Here is a 20,147-nt window from a genome sequence, read left to right as displayed (position 1 = left end):
CATGGGAAATACATTCCAGTAGAAGTGCTGGAAAATGATTCAGCCATGCTTACCCTTAATCCAATTTAATGATCCTATTTGGATAGCTTGCATTTATTTGCTGGCTAGGAGAAAAACCATCACCTCACAAGGTCTCCCCACAGGTGTGCTAAAAACAGAGCTACTGGTCCAACCACCCTTTCTTTTGCTTCCTTCCCAGGGCCGGGGTCTTTCATGTTGGGCATGTGGTCTCAGGCCATGCAGGGCTGTTGAAGAAGGGCAGGGAGTGGGGGGTCAGCTCTAAAAGTTCTAAACATGCCAGCTGGGGCGGGGAGTGCGGTGGTGAGGGACACATTATCTGGTGTGATTCTTTGGTTTCAAGGCATCACCTCCTATTTCTCAGACCCACAGAAGAGCTAAGCTGTAAACAGCACACCTTACAAATCAATGTTCCCTGACGTGGCTGGAGCATTCATTACCAGCTGTAAAGCTACCCCAGCAAGAGAGGTTGCTGTTCTGTAGCCCAATTTTCCATCGCAATAACCCAATTAACTGGTGTGTGTGTTTGTTTTACAAAGCTCCAAGCTACCATAAACCATACAGATACGCGGGCTGCAGAAAGCTCGGTAATTAGGACAAGGTGTACAAATTAAACGACTCTTTTTAAACTTCAAACCAGCTAACTTCTGACATACTGTACTGCTGGGGCTTCTGGGACTGAACCCAATTAACATTTTAGTATTTTATAAGCATCGTTTTAATTGCATTTGTATGCAATCTTCTCTCCAAGTGCCTTTCAAGGTGCTAGTCCTTGTTCAGCTTTTATTACTTCAGTGATTTAAATTTTCTCTCTCGAAGGTTCCCGTTAATAATGACTGCTGCTTTTTCAAATGCTGGTCCAACATAAAACTCATCTCCCTCTGAAGAATTATGCTTCGAAACAGTTATATTTAACTTTATTATTACATTTTTAATTTTTTTCTCTGTTTGAACATTAGGCTCTTAAACTTTTTTTTTAAATCAATCTGGCAGCTCTTTGAATGGCTAGAGAGAGACAGAATGAGAGAGAAAGTTTCTTTAGGAGTTAAATTGATGGGTGTTAAACTTTTTCCTCTCTTATGTTTACCTTTGATTAGGTTAAAGGTATTTGGTACTATTGGATGCCACAGTGCCACGAATGAGTTTAAATGATTAAGAGTGTGTGTGTGTGTGTGTGTGTGTGTGTGTGTGTGTGTGTATGTATGTATGTATGTATGTATGTATGTATTTGTGCATGGGTCACTTTCCTTATGGTTGTTGGACAGGCAAAAAGAATGGGTCCTTTCCCCACTTTGGAAAAAAAAAATTGCAGGTATCAAGAAAGAAAGAGCATAAAAATTGCAGGTATCAAAATGCATACTAGCTTAATGAAATATTTAAATAAAAAGAAAATCTGCTACCTGTGATTAACAACCCAATTGCCTGTTTTGGTTCTTGAACTATTATTTTGGAGCCGTAATTAGGGCTAGTTGAGTAAAAAAAAAAATAAAAACGACCCATATATGTCAGTGTAGAGTCTTTTCTTGTTTTTATTTAAAACTGTGGTGCTTTATTCACCATGGATTTTAAAAATTCATTGCCATTTTTTAAAAACAACATTGTATTGAAATTTATTTTGATCCCTGAGTTTTTAAGAGTCCCTTGGATTATTCACACAAGTGAGTGACTTCCTTCCCTCCCTTCCATCCCTGATCTGGATGTTGCTGTATACGAACAAGGATACTTTGAAAGGGATTTAATGACCTAGACCTGTAAACCGAGCTGCTTAGGGGGATGCCATGTGAGGATTGTAGTTCAAAGCCAGCCATGTAGAAGACTGTGAGACTCCTATTTCCAACTAACCAGGAAAAGCCAGAAGTGGAGCGTTAGCTCAAGTGATAGAGTGCCAGCCTTGACCAAGATAAATCTGAGCAAGGACATGAAGCCCTAGTTCAAGCCCCCTACCATCCTCAAAAGAATATTTAAAACTGTGATATCCTGAAGGAAAAATTCACCCCTTGAATATAAAACACATGGATTCCTCCCCTCTTCCAAGGCCTATGTGTATTTTGCTTTCAGTGCAGTCTATTTAATACAAAAAAAAGCACCTTGGCCAATAGGTATCCCTGAATTGGGAAAATGACTGTCCCTTCTGTATCTTCTGTATCTATCTCTGTACCGCAAAGCAAACCACAATTTTCCTCCCATGTCTCTTATTGCAAGGAAGAGTTAGGGAAAAATGAGCACTGATATGCTCAATTAGGATTTCTGTGTTCTGGATAAAAATACACTGTCTTGAGCAGGCAGGGAGATCTTCCTGGAATATTCGAAACCTTTGTGCTTGATTGAGTGCCTTGTCAAACAAAACTGGCAGCCTCTCTCCCAGAGCTGCCGGAATCTATGCAGATATGATTTCTATCATGCTTTATTATGTGTAGTCTGTAATAAGGATGGGCACATATAAATCATCTCTGGGTGGCAGTTAGGATGCAATACTCAAAGGAGAGAGACATTTCTGCTTTCAAATGTCTAGTGATTTCAGATATTATATAGCAAGTCTCCCCTGAACTGTACAATCTTCAATTCTACCCAAGTCCTTCTGTGGGGGGAATGAGCCTTTCATATCATCCTTTGTAAGAATCACGAGTGAGATAAGAATCGGGTCTCTAATTCTTTTTGTCACTGATTCTTTTTTTGGCTAGTCTGAAATCAAAGGTGCAATTGAAAAGAGGATCTTTCTATAATTTCATTCCAAGACTGGCATTCAGAAAGAATGGGGTGAGGTGGGGGGAGACCTCCACAAAATGGCTAGATACCAAAACTAATGATCTGAATCCACACAAGAAACAACAGACACCTTGTCCTGCTCTCCACAACCCAGCCAAGAATACTGTATTAATGTAATGTATTAAGCACTTATGTGCAGAGCAATTAGCATTGCCCTGTAATCTGTTTAAACTTGAGTAGAGCTCAACAATGCAGTGATGTTAAAAGACACATTTTAAAGACAGGGAAAAGGCAAGTCGAGTAACAAAACATGGTTATAGAATTAGTGGAGGATGGCCAGGATTCAAACCTAGAGCCAGTGGCGTATGATCTGACTTCTAACGGTGTGGCCTTGGGCTGCCATGTTCTCCTACCTCTGGAAGAGCAGGACACGAATGTAACAGATGCTTCAGAGATCAAACAAATGTGCTGTGCGGTTGGCAGGGTCTCCCTCCAGTCAAGGTTTAAAGGTCATCCTCAGGCTTGTTCTTAGGTCGAGTTGTGGGGTTTCTGTCCAGGCTGAGGGCATGCAGAAGGGGACCCTTCCCCTAGCAGGGTCAGGCAAGCTCTGTCTGAATGTCATGAAGCCTGGGGCTGGGTGGTCTGTTGTCTCTGGATAAATCACCTCATCTACCAAGTTACTACAAGTTCCTACCAAGTTACTACAAGTTCCTACCAAGTTACTACAGATTTGAGTCAAGAAGGATCTATGAGGCTGTCCTTTTGGGGACATTTTAACCTATGGGAGTGGGAAATCTTTCTGGGACTTTCCCCAACACCTATCATCATGTCAAGGTTGTCTTGGCTTTGACAGTGAAACGTGAGAAATGAGTGAGGCCTGGCGTGTCTGGAGAAAGGATGCAGAAAGATAAAGGAGGAGATTGGGAAGAGGGGAGAGGACCAGAAGAAGACAAAAAGCCAGGAAAAGAGGAGTCTCTCTTAATGGGGCTGACAGGGAATGGCTGGCTGAGTACAAACCCAGGAAGTGCTGGAATATGCACTATCTTCTACCTTATCTGCAGGCAGGTCCGGGCTAGATAGGGGGTGTCACTGCCATTTGTCACTTTTGGCCTGTAGTAGTCTGAGAGTCAGTATGTTCTCAGAAATCCATATGGCTGGTACAAGCATCCAGACCTTGTGAACTGGGCTTCTCAGAGGTGAGATACAGCTGGTGTCTCAAGCTGTGGTTCTCCCTACAAGAAGGAATCAGGCATTGCTCGTGTAAGTCCCAAGACGATGGTTTCAAATCCTGTCTTGGTCTCTTAACTGGTTCGATCTTTGACTTTCCCGATTTCCAAACTAGAGGTGAGTATTTCGTCCCAGAGAACTTCCCAGGATTGTCCAAAATGACATAGTCTTCATAGAAGTGCCCTGAAAGCCCATTTGAGGTGACAGTATAATGACAGAGGAGAAGGGAAAGGTCACCTGGCCTACCCTTTTATCTTCCAACATGGTCACTGCCCTTAAATATTTCATACTATGATGCACAATGCCTACACTGAAGTTTTCTAGGGTAGACATTGTAACAGCTCTGTTCACGCTTACGGTCAGGATGTTCTTCTACTAAAATTTGCTTGTTGCCGTTGGAGCTTCTACCTTTCTTCCATTACAGACAGGAGAAAGCAAGTCTAAATAATCTGTATGTCCTTTGGTGTACTTAAAGACTATGCACACACTCTGCCACTGAATCCTTTGTTTTAGAGGAAGAATGAGCCATCTGGGGCCATGGTGTTGCTGATTATTGACCTAAGAGAGTCCCAGTGACAGGCCTAGTCCAGATTTAGCCTCACTCTTGGCAGCTGGAAGCCTGTAGCAGGTGACATTTGCTGAGCAGATTAACTTTTCTGGCTAGATGCAGAGGGACGTGGGAGCGTGACCTAAATAGTTTACGCTCTGAGTGTGCTGATATCTGCAGTTGGAGGACACTTAATGTGTGATTCTGCAATTGTTTAGGTGGCAGTCTGAGGTCAGCAAAAAGAAAGCAAGAGAAACAGAATTTTAGGGTGTTAGTTAATGACCTGGGCAATTTACTTGGCCTTTCTGAACCTCTACTTATAACGTGAGGACAGTGTCTATTTTACTGGACATGTTCTAAAGTCTAGAAGTCATACATATGCTAAAGGGAAGGACCTCTTAGTTGGCGAATAAGAGATTACTAATTATTTTGTGAACGTGATCATTCATTTCATTGGACAAATATATCTCCTTGGGTGGCATGGCTGGGAAACATAAATTCTGATGATTCTAAATAATAATTTAAAAATGTATTGTTTCAGGGCTCTCATTCAACCCCTGCAACTCCCACCAAACACCAATGTTACTTCCCCAGGGAAACTCTGGAGCCTAGACAATTTTGCTTCTCCAATTGAGTTGATTGAGGTGCCCATGCACGAGGTTGCTAAACAGTAATTTATTAACTAGCATTTGAGTATTTTTCTTGGATGGTTCAGGGCCCATTGTCTTGGAATCTCTTTCAGCCTACAGATATGGGTCTTAACCTTTATTTAAGAACTTTTTAGAAGGGATGGGGATATAAATATATATATGTATACACATACACACACATATATCACTCAGTGATGGTGTGCTTACCTAGCACCTGCAATGCCCTACATTTGATCCCCAGAACCATACAGACAAACCAAAATGAATCCCAAATCTTCAGTGTCCCATTCAAGTGTTACAGACTTTGTGAAAGGAACTTCAGGTCCCCAGGCCAACCTTATCATTTTCCTCTTGTACTTGGAACATCTGATGTCGTATTGTCCCAGACACGACATCTTCATGCTTTGCACTGGATACTATATAGTAATGAAATCATAGCTGACCTTGTATCCCTACCAGTCCAGAGTAAATAGCTCTTGAATTAATAATCCTAATCAGAACCCTATTAATGTCATCTCATTTAAGCCTCCCCGCACCTCTGTGAGGTAGGGGACTATTATCCTCCCACACTTTCATGATGGGGACACGGAGGTTTAGAAGAGGTCAGTAATTCACGTGAGGTCTCACAGTTAGAAAGGGGCCAGACAGTGATTTTAATCTGGATCTGCCCAACTCCAGAGCTGAACTCATAACCACCGTGCCCATTCTTGTGCACTCATTTACAGGAGCCGTGTCCTGTGTGTGGCAATCGATCAACTCCAGACGTTCCCAGCAGCGATCCAGGATTGGTGTTTCCAGGGAGGATGAGTGAGAAGGAGCAGAGCCCTGCGTTCAGAAGAACTTCAGCCAGGTTCCTTGCTGAGGGTAAGTACCTTCAACTCCTCAAATACACCAGTGTGGGAGCAGTGTCATGTATGACAGAGAGACTTTGACAAACAATTATCTCCCTTATAGTCATCTTTTCTAGCTTCTGTGAACTACCTGCCTTTGCATGTCCCCTCACCTGCCATGGCTAAGAAGTCCCATTTACAGTGAGTCTTCTATGCCTCTATGTCAAGTAAACAGAAGCTTCCAGGGCCAGCCAGGACCTCTTCCCAGCTGGCTCCAGGGAGACGTGATTACATGGAAAAATGCCAATGATAATTTCATCTCAACTAAGGACTCTACCAAAGCCAAAGGATGAAATCACAATTTTAAACCGGTTGGAGTTTGTCTAGCTGAGAGTGAAGCAGTTGAGAGCCGGATGCTTAAGAGTTTCCAACGTTTCCTTGCAGATCCGTTAGCTATAGATTTGGCATTTCACCTGCTAGATGGCGCTGTCCTCTAAGGAAAGGCACTGAAAATCCTGGTTGACTGGGGGCTCAGCCAAGGAAACAACTGAAGTTAAAGAGCAGGGGCAGCAGAGAGGAAAGACAGCGCTTTCCCTAACACTAGAGCGCCTCTTTTAGTGGAGAGGCTTCTCATTCCCTTTAGAGCATTTGACGTCGTGGCATACCAGGTTTTGCACATTCCATCTTAAAAATTACGGGTCCTTCACTTTGAACAAAAGTGAATAAAAAAAGTGTGTGTTTGTTGTAAGACAAAGATGGTTATTGATTCCACACTCTGGCTGCAGCTTGCGCTTGCTATATCCTAACCTGGTCTTTGGCCTTGACTTACACCACTGGGTAAAAGGAACAGTCCTTTTGGCAATGTTTCCTGCCGCTTTGTGCCTGGAACTCCAGTGGCTTCACTTTGAAGCCTTCTATCTCAGTTCCATTTGGGAGAAGGTTGTATGTAGGCATGGAGAAGCTTTTTCCTCTTCCAGTGCTCTTTGCAGAATCCTCAGTCAGAAGGAAGAAACACAAAGATGGGGAAGAGACCCAAGGGGAGGGATGTGGAAGAGAAGAGACATGTGGACAAAGAACACAGGCAGAAAGCGAAGGAAGAGATTGGGGAAGACCCAGCCAGGTAGGAAGGATCAGATGTCTAGAATGCAAGGGCAGGGCAGTGGTATGAGCTGTAGTGGAGAAGATGAACCTCTCCAGAAAGTGGGCAGAAGAAGGGGAAATGGGAATGGAATTTTCTGGAAGGTGAGAGAGAGAGAGAGTCTAAGCTGAACTCAGAAAGGAAAAACAGCCAGGAGACAGAAAAAGCAAAATCCAATACAGGGGAGAGGAGAGGTATAGGGAAAGAGCCATAGAAGGCTTACCTTACGGTCATAAAGGCTGGAATGTGTGTGTTTTGCCCTGTGGCCATTGTCCAGGGAAATACTGTGTGGCTTTTAAGCCAATTGTGGAGTCGTTGGATTGTGTTCGTAGATCATGCTAGTGTGCGTCTTTGAAATGCAGCTGCTCTGAGCTGGGACAGTCTGGTATCGGGGACATGCAATGGCACCCATTGTCTGAGCAGAGGGTCACTCTGGTGCTCCATGAGAGAAGCATCCAGGTTCCCTCGTCATGGATGCATCTTGGTGAGAATGGGTAGAGGGAGAGACATGGTCACAGCTGATACCAGGTGGAGATAAGGCCCCTGATGTCAGATGGCTGCAGTGCAGTTGTTTTATGACTGTACTTAGCAAATGTGACTTTGTCTCTCAGAGCCATCAGCATGCCATCTGTAAAGTTGGAGTCTTATATCTGTCTCTCAAGACTCTGGGGAGGCACGAAAGAGATGATTCACACTTCCAGCCCAGCGACTACTTCTACTAATATCTGTTTAGTGTTGGCTATACTCAGTGTGTGATTATAATCACCTTTGTTTTGTGGGTGTGTTTGATAGGATTGATCTGTAATGTAGAATAGCAGATTTAGATAGAAGACATTTTTAGCAGGCATATGCAAAGCATTCTCAAGGAGGATAAATCCATTAACTTGGGAGCAGAAAAGACTTTTAGTGGCCTACTGGACTAGGGATTAGGGTGGTGCATAAATATAAGAGGGAATTATGAGATATACCTGAAACCCAAGCAACTGGATTATGGAACATAGGAAAGGGAAATTTCAAGCAAGACTTCCAAGATTTTGGGACCAGGAATGACAATCAGGGGGAATTTTTCAGCTAACAATACACTGAATAACTTTAAGAAAAATTGCTGGCAGTCCTAAATCTTGAACTCAGGACCTGGGCACTGTCCTTGGGCTTTCTCAAGGCTAGAGCTCTACTACTTGAGCCTCAGCACTACTTCCAGCCTTTTTCTGGGTTTGTGGTGCTGAGGAATTGTGCATACTAGGCAAGCACTCTTACCTCTAGGCCACGCTCCTGGTCCCTGAATATTCTTAACACATTGGAAAATATCAATCACAGAAGTGGGGTATTCACGAGACTGTGTGGCATCTCTAGTACCTGAGTTGCACCACCCGTGAGTGAGGACATGAGGTAGGCATACGGGCCCCGGGGAAGACTAAATCCCAGAATTACTCAGTCCTGGTTGCAGCATCACTCAGAAAACGGATGTGCTGAGATGAAGGTGGCGCGAGGAATTTATGAAGAATAGCCAAATTAAAAGCCACATACTCATTTTGTAGAATTGTTTTTTGAGTGTGGGCAAAGGACACAAAACAGATGTGCTGTAAATCCTGGCTACCTGTGACCCTAGGAAAATTGTCTGTCTCTGTCTCTGTCTCTGTCTCTCTCTGTCTCTCTCTGTCTCTCTCTGTCTCTCTCTGTCTCTGTCTCTCACAGGTGAAAATACCATAACATTTATTTTTACAAGTTTACACATGAATGATCTCTGGGCATCAGTTTCCCTATTTGTAAAATGGGGATGAAAGCCATACTTCCTTATGTACTTCCTGGTATTATTTTTATTTTGAGGGATGAAGTGCAATGAGACATATAAAGCATTTTAAACAGCTTCTGACATGCACCACTCAGTAAACAGAAGCTTTAATTGTCATTGAAGAGCTACAAGCCCAGAGCTAGAAACATGACGGTAAAGGAGGGGTTGATCTGGGAAGTAACAATAAACAAATAATTGCTATATGCAGCATGATATTATATCAATCTTTGTAGTTAGTAGAACTGAGGGGCTGGTCTTAGAACTATATTGCTCTTGTTCTTTCAACTGTATCTAAGAATATATTTGAAAAATCAATTTCTTCTTTTTCCTTATTTCCTTTCCCTCCCTTCCCTCTTATTCAGTTATAATCATACCTAATTTCCTTTGCCATTTCTGACAGCCAGGTCATCTCTCTTTCATCGCCTTTAAAAATCCTGCTCAGGTAGGCACCTTGTCCGCTTTTCTCCTCCTCCTCCTCCTCCTCCTCCTCCTCCTCGATTCCAGTCCTATGGCAGAGCCTCTCCCCCGGACCCACACTTCCAACCAAAGGCTCCAGTCATTTTTCATGCAGCATCAGCTAGCCATCAACCTCCAAGGCACTTGTCCTTGTTCCCCCAAGTGTCACAAGTTCTCTGTCTTCCCAGTAGGAGTTGGAGGGCAGGGAGTGGATCCAAGATTTTCTAATCCCTAGGATTTGGAGGGTGGGGAGTGGATCCTAGATTTTCTAATCCCCGGCTGCAACTGACTTTCTTCCCACACAATGTTTGAGAAACTGGAAAGGCAGGGAAAGGGGCACAAAGGGGCTGTGTCTGTGTCCCCAACACATAACATCCTGCTGGTTACTTACTGCTTCCTTGAGAGGTGTGTGTGTGGTGGGGGTGCTGGTGGGAGGAGAGGGTCATCAAGATAAGGAAGAGAATATTTAAATTGGAAGCAAAACTGGCATGTGTGGGGGAGACTTTCCCCCCAGGTAGCAAGTGATCAGGGAAGATGTAATTTGGCAGTTAGGAAGATGAATCCAAAAAGATAAGATTAACTTTATAGCACAGGCAAGTACAGTCTGAGGAAGTCAACCTTTGTCAAGCATCAGTGTTGATAAAGTCAGACTGTTGATTTCAGCTGAGTAGGAACTACGACCAACCAAATTGGCAAGAAGAGAGGTGTTCTGGGGAAACTGAGGATGGAACTTAAGACAGGCAAGAAGGTTAGGGGGGACAGGGGTGGGCCTCTCTAATCGCTTTGTGTGTTGCTTGTGCCAGGGGCATAGAACAGTGTGGTAATACTTTACCAGGATGTTTAAACTGTCTTCAGGCAGGAACTTTATTTATATGGTAGTATTTGCTTGTAATAACATAAACAACAGTAGAATTTCTGTCTCTCTCCCTCCTTCCCTCCCTCCCTCCCTCCCCCTCCCTCTCTTTCTCTCTCGGTGCTGTGACTGGGGCATCTCATAGTATCATGTTCTCATTCAACTTTATTTACTCAACAGATGATACTCTACTAGACCTGCAGTTTGGACCTGTCTGCTGGCTTTCAACTGTGATCCTCAGATCTCAGCCTCTCGAGTAGCTAGGATTACAGGTGTGAGCCACAGGCATCTGGTTTTGGTTTCCTCCTGTTGGTCTTAATCATCAAATGCTTACCATAGCTTACCAGAAATCCCTACAGCTCAGTCCTCTTAACACCGGCACTGATCTGGGTTCAAAGCAGAAAATCCCAAATTAGGCTTCCATCCTGAGGTGATGAGAGGACTTTCTCCCCCTACTTGATCCCAGACATGGTGACCAGATTTGGATAACCTCAAGAACTGGATTTTATTTGCCCCTGCAAAGCCTTCCTGGCCCAAGGTGGCTAAGAGTAAGGCATTTGTTGTGGTGGGCCTTGGCTGAGGTTCAGCCTGAGGTACAGCTCTGTGGCACAGCAGTAAGCTCCAGAGTCTGTATTTATCTCTCTCAGCATCCCTTCTTCCTGCCTTCCTTGCTCCAGGCCCCTGGAAATTGCATCATGGTGATCCCTTGCTTTTGACCCTTCTGTGGTATTCAGGTGATGGGAGACACTCTTAAGAGACCAGTGGGCCAGAAGAGAGAGAGGTAAGGTAGTTTTCTCCTCCATTCTCTTCCTGCCAGGCTGTAGATAGGTAATGTCCTTCTCTACCCAACTCTAGTGCTTGCCCACAAATCTAGCTACAGTCTCAGCCACGGCTCTCTGTGGGTTCAGCATTGGCATTGACTCTTGGCCTTCTCAGTGGTATTGTGCCTAGAGTACGTGACCATCCCTCTGCTGGATGGGCCTTTGTGCTGGGCTCTGAGGAGCCAAGGATGGAACTCTCCCATCTGGAAACTGGAAGGCCTAGGTGACAGCTGAGGATCTGCCACTGTTGATCATCTATCTTTGGGCAACTTGCTTTTATCTTTCCTGGACTCAGTTTCTTCTCCTATGAAATGGGATGATGGAAGTCAGCTGAAATAGGCTATGATTCTATTTCTCCTGGTGACATAATGCAAGAGGGTTTTGGAGGAAAAGAAGCCTGTGTGGAAGTTACAGCTTACATACTGGCTGGGTCTGTGCCCATGCTGACTCATTTAATCTCTGAATCTTACTTTGTTTCATTTGTAAAACATGGATGATAACATTTTCTCCCCAAGTCAAGGCAGGAGATTAAGTTAAATGACAACAACTAGAACTGTTCTCATGAGCTAGAAGTCAACCAGTCCATGTAAGCCCATCTCTCCTGTTCCAGCTTGGTGCTCTAGTGGCTCCAGTTCTGTCCAGCTCTAACACTGTTGGTTTATTTTCCTTCAGACTTCCATTATTTTCTTTTGAATTGTCTGGTCCTTGAAGACTTCTCTTTGCAGATAGCATTTCAAAAGGGGGCAGGCCTATGAGTAGCTAGAGGGAACAATTCAGGTGCCATGCTATCAGCTTGCCAGATTGGTTTCTCCCAGCTCTGAGCTCTCTGGATCTGTCTTGTCTTTTGAGATGAGGTTTCACCATGTAACTTTGAATCCAGGATCCTATTGACTCATCCCTCTGAGTGCTGAGATGACAGACATGGACCAGCATGACACCATCCATACCATGTGTATTGTTTTTCTTTTGTTCATAAGTTAGCTATATAGCCGAGGGGTAAGGTCTCAGAGTTTCCATGGTAACTGATATATATATATATATATACATATATATATATATGTACTTAACTCTGACCCAGCTAATTCTGTGTAGTACCAACTTGGCCATGGTATTTTCTTGTAACCATTTTTGCTTAAAGTTTTGAAATTTAAGAGTGATTTGCTGCTAGGACCAGCCATGGGTGAAACTGAGTAGAAGGATATTTCATAGTAGTTCTCCACTCATGCTCAGTGTCATCTATTTTAGCTTTCACCTTCCATTTCCAGATACTCAGCATCCATGCTCATAATTGCCCCTGCAGCCACTTTTCCTGAGTCAAAAGGGAGGCCTGTATTGTGGCTCTGCTGGATATAAACATGTCAGTATCTACTGGTATCCACAGAATGCTCTCAGGCTGATAACTTGGTCTATCCATCGATTCCTTCTTTCCATCCACCCACCCATCCTTTTTATCCATTTCTTGATCCGTCCTCGTATGCACAAAATATCATGTGAGGTTTTTCTTAATTATCTCATGAAAATGTCAGACACAGTATTAGGAAATACAGAGTTTCTTTGTGGACTTAGAAGCTAAAGGTAACATGTCTTGTTACAGTATCAGTGACGTACACTCAGTGTCCACACTGGTATTGGCATGTGTTGAAGTTAAGAGGAAGGGATGCTCAGTGGGGGAAGGTAGCAAAGACTGATTTTAGAGGAGAAATGTAAACAGAGGCAGGTCTGAGGAGATGAATGGAGTATAAAGAAAGGGGAAAACCTATGAAGATAGGGTTGGGGACAAGAGAAACTATTGCAAATAAAGGTCCCAAAGTAAGCCTGCTTGGCTTAAGTGGAATGTTTAAGAAAAATTTTGATGCTCACTTATGGAAAAGAGAGTGGAAATTGGAACTGATGGTCTTATGGTTTTTCCATCAGATAATGGGCAGCTAGCTCCTAACAGTTTTCCTGTCCATGGAAAGGCATCTTGTAGAGCTATAAAGAATGCCTAAAGATGGGATATTTGACATTGTGAATTGGTTCATTAAGTAAGAACTTAGTGGTTTTACTATGTGCTTAACTCAGTAGTCACAGTAGACACAAGTTACCATGTTGTAGTTCTTTCAGAAAGCAGAAGATACATAGCATTGCCTTTAAGAAAGATTTCAAAACAAATAGCCTAATCAGAAACAAGGTATTATTACAATTAAAATTTATATGTACATATATATACATACGTATAAGTTTTAATTGCAGATATAGTGGATAGCATGATAAGTACCATATAAGTCAAGAAATAGAATTGCTGGCTCTGCAACATGCCTTCTACACGCCCTTTCCCATATAGAAGGTCTTTTTAGACACAGAATCCTTAATAACTGAGAAGAATGAACTCATTTCCAAGAGTAATTTCTTTGAAGATTGTCCTTAGAGCTAAAAAAAATGTCTACATGAATTTTTCCGGCTCACGTTGACGTTTGCAAGCCTAATAATATTCACCTGTTCCTACTTTCTAGAAGCAAAAGGAAAATTGGCAGGCTAAGAGGATGGCTCGGTGTCTTGTGCTTAGCATGAAAACAAAGGAAGAAAAGTCCATGCGGGGAAGTATGTCACCAGAAGTCTGGGACGGGTAGGGATAGTGTGTGGAATTGGCTGACATGGCATTGCAGAGTTCTAGGGAGGTGTCACAGGTCACTTCTCAAGCAGATCTAACTCAGTAACTTAAGGGAGACAGAGGGAGTCCTACACCCCCCCATCCTTCCTTAGCCCTCAGGCCTCTCCAGGATGACTCCTGTTCATGCTCCAGTCCCAGGAGTGAGGCCACAGATGTCACTGAGACAGGACTGCTTTTTAATAGGAAGGGAAGTCACTATATGGAGAGGGTTGCTAACCCTCACTAAGTACTTGGCTATGGGTAGAGACTCAGCATGGATCTTCCTGTCTTTCCTGGCACCAGGGAGTGTGGGTTGCTTTCTTTTCCATGAGAGGGCCTGCTGGGCACATACTATCAACATCCTGATAGAGGGGGAGAGCCCCCCCCACTTTCTTTCCTGCCCTGCAACTCTTTGCCTGATAAGTCACGTATGGTCAGTGGGCAGGCTTTCTCCCATCTCCTCCCTCCCCTTCCCACCAGACCCTTCTGCTCTGTGAGCACTGGGCATCCCAGGACAGTTGAAATCTGTGCTGTCAGGGAGCTCTGTTGCATGTCTGCATGCATCACAGTGGAGGACCAAGCCCGCAGGTGCCTGCACAGTGGCTGGTTCTTCCTCTATGAGAATGCAAGCAGCAAGCCAACACCTCCCTGTCGCCGAGTGGAGGGGTTACATGAGGAGAAAGCTTGAGTCTCAACCTCTTGGTCTGCACAGCTCTGCTCACTGTAGCACGGAGTGCAGCAATATGGCAAGTCATAAAACGTAACATTGGTGTGTGAGGCACACCGCTGTGAGCCGTCTATGATAAAGACTGCTTATGTCCAGGGCGTGAGACAAATTACATTGCTCATACTTGCTGTCTCCTTCCCATTTCTAGTTTTTCCCTACTTCCTTCCTCCTTGCAGCTAAAGAAGGGTCCTCTTTCAGGGGAAGACTTGGGGTGCCTTCTCTGTTTAAGGGACTTGTCTTAGAATGTCAGATAATTTCTGTGATTTTTTTTCCTTCGTGTGTGTGTGTGTGTGTGTGTGTGTGTGTGTGTGTGTGTGTGTGTGCGCGCGCCACACTCAGGACTCTGGGCTGGGCTTTTTTTTTTTTTGCGCCAGTCCTGGGCTTGAGCTCAGGGCCTGAGCACTGTCCCTGGACTTTCTCAAGGCTAGAGCTCTACCACATGAGCCTCAGCACCACTTCTGGCTTTTTTCTATGTATGTGGTACCGAGGAATGGAACCCGGGTCTTCATGCATGCTAGGCAAGCACTTTAACCACTAGGTCAAACTCACGGCCCAAGGGCTGGGCTTTTTGTTGCTCAAGGCTAGTCCTCTACCACTTGAGTCACACCTCCTCTTCCATCTTTTTGTTAATTGGAGTTTTCTTACTGGGCTGGCTTCAACCTACAATCCTCAGATCTCAGGAATTCTCAGCTCTCAACCTCCTGGGTAGCTAGGGTTACAGGAATGAATAACCAGTGTCTGGCTTTGTGAGCTATTAATAAAAAGGATGCATTTCATTTTTGTGTCTATGCATACATTAGATAATATAAGTACATACAAAATGTGTGTATGCTTTCTATATATATTTGAAAGATTTTTTTTTTAAAGACTGACTTTGCTTTTGAAACTTTTCAGCAGGCATTTTGCTTCAGTTAATCACGTTTCTATTGCAGCCTGGGGACTTTTAAAACACTTCTAGAACCCCCCTATCTTGTTCCCAGAGGCTTAGGCATTATTTGATAATTAGCCTTCACAATTATGTTATACATTTTGGAGAGAACTGTGGGTTGGGGATGGTGGGAGGAAGAAAGTTGTGTGTGTGTATTCGTTAATGTGGGAGGAATGGAGGTATTATCTGGGGATTGGAGGAAGGCTGATGAGGGAAGGAAGTTAGCTCTGTCAGAATGGTGTGGCTTGCCAGTTCTCAGTAGAACCCTTACTTAGGACATGGGGGAGGGGGCCAGGGAGAGGGAGCACTGGAAACTTTCTCGCCTTTCCTAATTAAAATGATTGCAGAAAACAGGATCCCCCCCCAAAGGCCAGCCACATGCCACTTGAAATGAAATATGCTTTGTTACACTTTCCATTTCCCAGGACCCACGATGGAAACAAGAGACAGAATACTTGTTAACATTTTGGATGGAGTCTTTTGGTGTTTACCCGACTGTGACTTTGATAGAACAAAAGCATCCTTGCTAACTAGACAGTTTCTTCTCCCCCCGCCCCCCCACCAGTTTTTCTCTCCTGCCTGGTGTTCATAGCTTCTGCCTCTCAACACCCAGGCACTTACACAGGCAAAATGTGTTCCCCACACTCTTTAAGTCTGTGTCTTTGGCTCATGCTCTTTCTGACTTACTGGAGCAAGTCAGATGCTGTCAGCATGTTCCCATTCAAAGAAATGTATTTTGTTTTCAAATTCTGAAACTTCTATTCTTCAGATATTTTAAAAAGTCAGTTTCAATAACCTTGCATATGTCACTGATTTGGAGAGCTAGAAAGAAAGGGTGAGGGATGTGTGCTCTGTGTGTGTGTGTGTGTGTGTGTATGTATGTGTATGTGTATGTGTATGTGCATGTGCATGCATGCTCGTGCACACACATATGTACACACACACTCAGGAAATGTGAAGGCTCTTACCGTCAAGAATGACCTTGGAAGTTGGGAGTGGTTGTGCATGCCTGTTATATCAGCTAGATAGGTGGCATAGCTAAGAGGGTCTTGGTCTAAGGTAGCAAATGAGACTCCTATCTGAAAAGCAGTTAAAATGTACAGGGCTGGAGGTATGGCTCAGTTATCAAACAAAAACCTCATGGCAGCAGGTTCAGATGTGGCTTCAGAGAAGGAAGACTGGGGATTTGCAGGCCGTGGAGATAACTGGAGATTCAAATGAGTCCGTACGCCAGTTTCTATGATACTGTGAGGTCATACGTAACATCTCTGGACATTTGGGCATTTCTGGGCATGCTATTCTCCTGACCCCTGGCGTTAGCAGTTTGTGAGATCCTTGTCAATGACCGAGAAAGCTGTTAACTGTCAATTCATTTACACAGGGTGAAGAGTGGAAGAGTGGTGAAGACTAGAAATAAATCAGTCTAGAGAGAGTTAATTTCTGTCTTCAGCGTTCCCAGGAAGGGTAATATATGCTAGGAAAGGGAAGAATTAGCCTTTTCCTTTTGAAATTCCCCCTCCCCCCCAAAAAAAAGATTTGTCTGAAGCATGGATTTAAATGGGAAGCATACAGGTGTTTTCAGAACTATTCCAGCCCTGGAGAAGGCCCCAGGGCAAACCAGGGAAGAAGGGGCTGGGTAATGAGAAATTCTCCTCTTCTGCTCCACATGCTTCAGTTGGAAAATGCAAATCAACTCATTTCTGTTTTTGAGGGCAAACTTCAGATAAAGGGATCCCCGGGCAAAAAAAACCCCACTTCCATGGGCCTGCCTTTCCCCACTGGGGCATGTGTGGTGTAGGAGTGGAAGGGGGTAGGGAGGACATAGTGGAGAAGTTGCTGAGGAGTCAGGGGGAGGAGGAGGCACAGCAATAGGAGAAGGAGACAGGAGGAAGGAGATCTTGGGTGTTCGTGTCTGGGACAGCTTTATGGAAAAGACCTTGAACTGGAGGAGGCCAGAGCTCAGTCCAGTTGGGTCTGTGTCAGCCAATCACAGCGGTGGTGACCTTGAGAAGGAGGTGTGATCCAGCAGTCAAAGCTAGATAGAGTGAGCCGTTGAGAATTCCATCAGTTGTACCCACTAGCCTTTGTGAAATAGTTAGACATGAGCTGTGGGGAGGAGATAGACAGTGGGTTAGAATCAAGGCCTCCTAGCTTCCAGAATGAAGCACTTTCCACTTACCCACATATCTGTGTTCAGTAGCAATGGACAGTGCTTTCCACATGTTACAATTTAGGTGGAAATGCTTGGGTATGCCTCAGGGCTCAATTAAGATTTTAAAGACCCGAATATCTCTAAAAAAATTACACTGCCCTCTCTGGACTCTCAATGCAGGTAATTGAACAATAATAATAAAAATGCAGAATCATGACAGACATGTCAGGAAGTAGGGGAAGGGATTAAAATTTCCCATGATGACTATGATGAGGATTTCCAAATAGCAAATAGATCCAACATGTTATTTTATATTTGGTACCCATGTTTTACTAGGACGCCTGGCAGAGACATTTTTTTCTTTTTTCATCTTTGGTTTTGGTTTGGGAAATCTGGTTTGTGGTGTTGAGTCTATGAGGCTTACTTTTGAGTGAATTCAGGAAAAGGTTGTATGAAGATATGGCTGGAGCAGTTGTCTTTGGTTGTTTTATGCAGTGTGGTTTTCTATGATGCTAGCACCTGTGAGGATTAGTGCGTGTGTGTGTGTGTGTGTGTGTGTGTGTGTATTATAAATACAAGTCTGGCCCTTTGGTCTTGGTTGCTGATGTGATGTGCCATCCAGACTGAGGACGACCTGGAAACCTCGGGGCCACGTGAGCTATGGCCATGACCATATATTCAAGCCCTGGAAGTACCAGTGCTTTCCAGGAGGCTGTGGGAAGGCTGGTGGTATGCATCACCACAGGATCAACATTGACAAATATCACCCAGGTTACTTTGGGAAAATTGGTATGAGGCCTTTCCATGTAAAGACCAATCAGCTTAAATGAAAGGACCTCTAGGATATAGAAACAAAAGCCATATAATGAGTGATTGTTGTCCTTAATGTACTATGTTATCTCTCATCTCTTTTGCTATCCCTTGGTTACCTCATATTGTTACAGTATCTCACTTTGTTATCTGATACATTGGTGGATATATTTGTATTTGGTTATTTGAAATTGGATAGGGAAGGGGGGGGAAACAAGATGAGGGATGGGAGTGGGGGGAGGGAAATGGGGACCAAGACATGAGAAAGGGTATCAATGTACGTGAAGTAATGCACCTTCTATCTGGCGAATATAATGTAACCCTTCTAATAATTACAATAAAAAATTATGAAAAAAAAGACCAATCAGCTTTGTCCAATTGTTAATCTTGATCACTGGTCAGCGAGCAGATATGGGTAAATGTTACCAAAGGCAAGACTGGAGTTGTTCTCATCACTGATGTGGTTCCATTGGGCTACTACACAATTCTGGGGAAAGGAAAGCTCCCTAAGCAGCCTGTATTCGTGAAAACCAAATTCTTCAGCAGAAGAGCTGAGGAGAAAGTGAAGGGTGTTGGGGACGCCTGTATCTTGGTGGCTTGAAGCCGCACTGGATATTAAAAAAAATATAGGACTGTTTTCTAGAATGAAGCAATCTGGTGATGGTTAAAATTGGCATGTCTCTTGCTGGGTGCAGTGGCTCATATGTGTAATCCTATCTACTCAAGAGGCTGAGATCTGAGGATCACAGTTTAAAGCCAGTCCAGGTACTGAAGACCATGAGACTCTTATCTCCAGTTAACCACTAGAAAACCAAAAGTGGCGCTGTGGCTCAAGGAGTAGGGCGGTATCCTAGAGCTGAAGAGCTCTGGGACAATGCCCAGGCCCAGAGTCCAAGCCCCATGACTGACCAACAAAAAAAATTAGAATCTCTGGTTTGCCAAATATTATAGCCTAAAAAAGATCTTTCCCAGGGTCTGTATTCAATTCATGAGTTAGTTTTCCTTTCTTTTTGGTGATATAGGGGTTAAAACTCAGAGCCATACATTTGATTGGCACTCACTCTCACAGTTGGCCACATCCCTAGCTGTTTATTACCTTAGTTACTTTTCTTATTTTTTTTCCAGTCCTGGGGCTTGAACTCAGGGCCTGAGCACTGTCCTTGGGCTTTCTCAAGGTTAACGCTCTATCACAGGAGCCACAGAAACGTTTCCAGCCTTTTTCTATATATGTGGTACCGAGGAATCGAACCCTGGTCTTCATGCATGCTACGGAAGCACTCTTACCACTAGGCCAAACTCCAGGCCTTACTTTAGTTACTTTTCACATAAGGGTCTTACACTTTAGCCAAGGGCTTGTCTCAGATGATCCTCCCTCCTATGCCTTCTCTGTAGCTGGGGTTAAAGGTACACATCACTATACCTAACTTGCTAGTTTACGTTGGATATCACTTTTTGCTTAGACTGGCTTGGAACTTTTGCCCTCTCATCTCCACCTCTTAAGTATCTGGGATGACAGTCATGTACTACCAGGTTACTTTTTCCAGCAAGTGAAAGATGTCAATTCCTGTGACTCTCAAACTAAACTTACAAAAGTCTGGGTTACAGGAGTTTCTGGGTCCTGACTTTCTAGTGAGAAAGCTATAAGACAAGAGGGGTCAAAGAATGGGTAACTTGGGGTTTTATTGATGCTTATCCTTGGCTTTTAAGGAATAAATTCTAAATAACCCTCAATTATTTCTCAGTGAGTGTGGAGCTTCCTATTTAACATTCATATGTATGTGTATATGTGTGTGTGTGTGTGTGTGTGTGCATGTGGGTATATGTACATAATCAATTTTATGTTGATGGCCCTTTTGTTTTGGG

General features: G+C 43.7%; 1 pseudogene; it reads left to right on the top strand.

Annotated features, from left to right (window-relative positions):
• The first annotated feature begins 6,997 nt into the window (after positions 1–6,997).
• Positions 6,998–18,885, top strand: LOC150044577 (large ribosomal subunit protein uL15-like; annotated as a pseudogene).
• Positions 18,886–20,147: the final 1,262 nt, after the last annotated feature.

The sequence above is a fragment of the Megascapheus bottae genome, chromosome 29, assembly GCF_031878675.1.
Source record: "Megascapheus bottae isolate mThoBot1 chromosome 29, mThoBot2.hap1, whole genome shotgun sequence".
Lineage (NCBI taxonomy): Eukaryota > Metazoa > Chordata > Mammalia > Rodentia > Geomyidae > Megascapheus > Megascapheus bottae.
Note: the sequence above shows the minus strand (reverse complement) of the source record. Positions and strands in the feature narration are given on the sequence as shown.